This window comes from Nuphar pumila, chromosome 12 (genome assembly GCF_984573655.1).
Source record: "Nuphar pumila chromosome 12, dmNupPumi1.hap1.1, whole genome shotgun sequence".
Lineage (NCBI taxonomy): Eukaryota > Viridiplantae > Streptophyta > Magnoliopsida > Nymphaeales > Nymphaeaceae > Nuphar > Nuphar pumila.
The window spans coordinates 107,384,634-107,389,864 of NC_143260.1; the positions used below are offsets into that span (position 1 = coordinate 107,384,634).

Consider the following 5,231-nt stretch of genomic DNA (forward strand, 5'->3'; position numbering starts at 1 on the left):
TATCAAAATGCTTCTTTTTATCATTTCGGGAACAGAGAGTGATGGGGGGTTTGTTACTTTACTCCAAAGAATGTGATGCGTCAGCCACCCCTACTGTCATTTTGTGCAACAGGCTCGTGAATTAATTAAAAAAAAAATGAAAGAGAGGAGGTTACCGTTGTCTTGGTGGGGACACTGCTGACACCCCTAAATGGCCTTTGTCTCTCCATTCACACTCCTCCTCTCCATCATTCTTTTCTTCCTCTCACCTCTTTCTTCTCTCTCCTGTCTGCTTTTCTCTCCTTTACTTAAAACCGCTCGGAAAAAAAGAAGCCACCAATGCGAGTATGCGGCAGCATAAATTGTCCCTTTTCCGGCTGCTGCTGCTGACCATCCTCGGCTGCTGCAAAAGCGAAGGGAAAAAGACGGAGTTCGACTTCAACACGCTGACGCTGGGGAGGCTGAAACTGCTGGGCGATGCGCATGTCAAGAACGGGACGCTGGCGCTCACGCAGGAGGTCGTCGTGCCCAACTCCGCTGCGGGACGAGCCCTCTACGCGGAGCCCATCCGCCTAGTCGACCCGACCACGGGAGCCAGGGCCTCGTTCACCACCACCTTCGCCTTCTCGGTTTCGAACCTCAACCCTTCTTCCATCGGCGCCGGACTCGCCTTCCTCCTGGCCCCCGACGACCGCACCCTCGGCGACCCGGGCGGGTACCTCGGCCTCCTTTCCCCGCTCGACCCCCCGAACCCCACCATCGTCGCCGTCGAGTTCGACACGTGTATGGACGTGAGCTTCGGCGACATCAATGGCAACCACGTGGGCCTCGATCTCGGCTCCCTCACCTCCACCGCCGTCGCCGACCTCGACCCGCACGCCATCGACCTCAAGTCCGGCGACATCGTCAATGCCTGGATCGACTACGATGGCCGCGCCTCCCGTCTGGATGTCTCCGTCTCCTACTCCAACCTCCGTCCCTCCCATCCCATCCTGTCCGTCCACGTCGACCTTGCCTCCCACCTCCTCGACTTCGCGTTCGTCGGTTTCTCCGGGTCCACCCAGGGTAGTACCGAGACCCACACCATCCAGTGGTGGAGCTTCGCCTCTTCCCTCCCTTCTTCCTCCTCCTCTTCTCCGCCACCACCACCACCACCTCCTCCTCCTCCACCCACGTATCCTTTTCAAACCCCGCCGACTAGTGGTACTAGTAGCACTAGCACCACCAATTACCCACCACCCTCTTCAGCGGCTAATTCTTCTGCCCCTTCTCCGACCCCCCAACCAGACCGAATCCCTTCTCCTTCTCCGTGCCACAATCGGCTCTGCAAGTCCGGCCCCGGTACCGTCGCCGGAGTCGTAACGGCTAGCGCGTTCTTGCTCGTCGCCTGTGCGGGGCTAATTGTCTGGTTCCGATTCCGGGGAGTTCGATTGCGAGGTGGCGGCGGCAGCGGCCTGGCTGAGATTCCGGCGTCGGACATGGTGAGAGCCCCTCGTGAATTCAGCTACCGGACGCTGAGATCGGCGACGCGCAACTTCGACCCCGGCCGGATAATCGGGCACGGCGCCTTCGGCACCGTGTACAAGGGGGTGATCGCGGAGACGGGCGCGGTTGTGGCGGTAAAGAGGTGCAGCAATGCGAGCGACGGGCAGGGCAGGGCCGAGTTCCTCTCGGAGCTGTCGATCATCGGGGCGCTGCGCCACAGAAACCTGGTCCAGCTGCAGGGGTGGTGCCACCATAAGGAGGAGATCCTCCTGGTCTACGAGTTCATGCCCAACGGCAGCCTCGACAAGGCTCTGTTCCAGCCGGCTCCGGTGCTCCCCTGGTGCCACCGTCGCCGGATACTCGCCGGGGTCGCCTCCGCGCTCGCCTACCTCCACGACGAATGCGAAAAGCAGGTGATCCACAGGGACGTGAAGGCCAGCAACATAATGCTGGACGGCGGATTCAACGCCAAGCTCGGCGACTTCGGCCTCGCCCGGCAGGTCGAGCACGACAAGTCGCCGGACGCCATGATCGCCGCCGGGACGATGGGGTACCTGGCGCCGGAGTATGTACTCTCCGGCCGGGCGACCGACAAGACCGACGTCTTCAGCTTCGGCGCGGTGGTGCTGGAGGTGGCCTGCGGGAGGAGGCCCATAGAGAAGGCAGTGGTGAACTTGGTGGAGTGGGTTTGGGGGCTACATAGAGACGGGAGGTTGATGGAGGCCGCGGATGCGAGGATGGGGGGAGAGTTTGAGGAAGCGGAGATGAGGAGGGTGTTCATGGTGGGCCTCATCTGCTCCCACCCCGACCCTCTGCACAGGCCCTACATGAGGAACGTGCTGCAGATGCTGAGTGGTGAGGCCCCCCTGCCTGCGGTGCCGAGCTCCAAGCCTAGCTTGAGCTTTAGCTCGAGTTTGCTCATGAATTTGCAGGACAGCGCGTCGGATTACAATGGGATTGCCATCTCGACCTCCTCCGAAGGATCCATCAATGGAGGTTTTCAGGTGTGATTTTTTGTTGGTGTTTTTTTGCGCTTGATTATTCTTTTGTGTATATAACATCGTTTACATATTCAAGGATTGATATTGGTCAGGGGTCGCCATAATTAACAAGGTACTAAAATGAAACGTGTTCATTAATTTTTTTCGGTTTTTTTTCATGAATCTAACCTTGGCTTTGAGATGGGTGTCTCTTTCTGCAACCAAAAGAGATTCTTGGCTTCTTGCATATATACATTTTTGCAAAGGGGGACGCTGCTTGTTGTATTTTTTTTGTCTTCCCATAATATAATGTTCATGGTTGCGTTTTATGAAGTTGGGGAGTTTGGGTTGGTAAATTTCATGCGTCCGTTTGTCATTCGCTCTTTGGTTTGAGATTTGGGTGTTTTTGACTGGTTTCTGTGGTTGGTGTTGAGATTGGGCACGTGAAGAGTGATAGGCTGCTGTTATTGGCCTCATGGGAGCTTTGGCTTGTGTATTGTCACACCGACTGGGGTGGTGTGAGTGTGACTGGTGCTGTCAGGCGTATGTTGTTTATCGATGTATGAGAGAGACAGAGCTGTTCTGTTAATTTGGTGCTTTGCAGATCTAAAAGAGAGGCCAGGTAAAAAGGGCGTTTTACAAATTTTACACAATGTTATTGTAAAAAGAGAGGGATGGATGGGGTAAAACGCCAAAATAAAGAGTTCGGCGCTTTGTCTCGAAATAGTTAATGGGGCCAACTGCACGGAACAGATGTTACTTCAATGTTGATTACTATAACGTTTTACCTGCCCGTCATGGGTTGGGTTTAGGTCATGATTTTAGGTTCGGTCTGAAACCGGGTCCTTTATATACGTGGGCTGGGCTTCAGGCTATGGGGCTGGCCCGATAGGTCAGAGTTATTTAATTTTTTTTTTTTAATAATATAAAAATCAACTGTAACTTGAATAACTATTATTATTTACTTAATTAGTTGCATGAGAAATTGCTGTTTGTTAATTATTACTGTTTACCTAATTAGTTAAACTAATTAAGAATCAGTTGCATGAGAAATTGCTATTCCCATTGATCCATAATTTCAGTCAAGCATTTATGCATTTTAGGATTGGGTCAGGCCCGGCCGGACCCAGCCCGTTTCACATTTGCTCCGTTGGAGCAATGGGCTTCTCTTCAAATCCGAGCCCATTAAGAACTGGGCCAAAACCCGACCCGTTTGCCAGCTCGGTCGGATGCCCACCCCTACTTGCAGAGGGCTAACCACTTATAAACTGCAAGGAATCTAAACTATTTGGGGATTGGAAATTTTAAAATAATACCCATTTTTGCTTTAAAGTTTAATCTAGGCCCATCTTTCTTCAAATCTAAAGAACAGGCCCAAATTTTGTGGTAAACTAATAAGGGTTGAAAGTTTGCATGCCGTGAAAACATGCAACTGAGAGAGAGAGAGAGAGAGAGAGAGAGATTACATGCAGCCAAGGCGAAGAAGACAGTACATTACACAAGCACTCATGAAGGAGTATTTACAATGTGGTAATGTGTCAGGGCTTTTTCCATATAACAAACCAGATTTTTCTAAACAATGGTAAACATACCATCAGCAACCTCTACTATAATGGATTCAACAACTTGAATGGAAGAAATTTGTAAGAAAAACCCTGCCAATCCACTTCTTAGGAACTTTGGAGATTCTTTTTTTCAATGCGGCTACTGTTGTCTGTGAAAAAACATCCTGTCAATACCATTTTTTTTTTTTTTATGATAGTGTCAATCCCAATTTTAATTAAAGAAATCAAGATGGAGAGCATGATGTAAGATGATTTGACCAATTACATGATTGACACGTTATCTAGTAATCAAGTCGTGTGGGATAGTCAGCCACAATGCAACCTATTCTGTAAAATCTAAATGAAAAGATCGATCAGTTGACACTCATGCAGAGTTTAAGCTTATGTGTCGCCTAGTGTCGAGCTATGCTACTATTCTGGACTTGTTCGGGGAGCATGATAACTAAGTACACTTTAGGTGACCAAGCTGTAATTCAATGACTATAATTCTCAGATAAAACAAAAGTAATTAAAAGATAAGGAAATAATTAAAAGTTTCATAAAAAAAACAGTGGTATTTTTTTTCCAGATTGAACCCAGTATGTATGATGTATGATGATGCAATAAGGCTATCTTATTGAATAAAATATATTTGTATCACAAGGAATCTGACAAGGATTTACTAACCTACCCAAGGGTCATAAATCCCTTTGCTTATGCATGAACAATTTTATTATACCAAGTCTTAACCACGTTTTGGTATGATAGAGAACCTGAAACTCAAGACAAACTTAATCAACACTTAAATTCAAGGTAAACATAATCATCACTATCACATCATAGGATTGTATCATGCATTAAAAAAAAATCCTAAAAGAAGCTCTCTACTTCTAAACTTCCATGAAACAAATGTTTTGATTATAAACTGCCTAAAAAAACAATTACAAGTGATCCTTTCAATCTGTTAACACCAAATCATAGTCCACAAATCAAGCTTTTCAAACAGATTGCATACCTTAGAAGCATTTAAACAAGCAAGTAACAACCGAAAAACAAAAGGCGTAGCATTAAAAGGATATCCTGCCAAACAAGTGGGAGCAAAAAACTGCATACGGGAAAACATAAAGAAAAAACAATCCATGTGCACTTCCGCAGAAAGCGAGAGAACCAGGTCACTTGCATGAGAGCGGATCCTGTAAAACGAATCTCACCCAGCGTCTACAACAACAAACCCCCCACCCGT

At 48.5% G+C, this 5,231-nt stretch overlaps 1 pseudogene across 1 annotated transcript; it reads left to right on the forward strand.

The window, feature by feature from the left end:
- LOC149821512 (L-type lectin-domain containing receptor kinase VIII.1 pseudogene) lies at positions 1-2,600 on the forward strand (annotated as a pseudogene). The gene has a single exon (XR_016426885.1). The product of XR_016426885.1 is annotated as an L-type lectin-domain containing receptor kinase VIII.1 pseudogene (transcript).
- Positions 2,601-5,231: the final 2,631 nt, after the last annotated feature.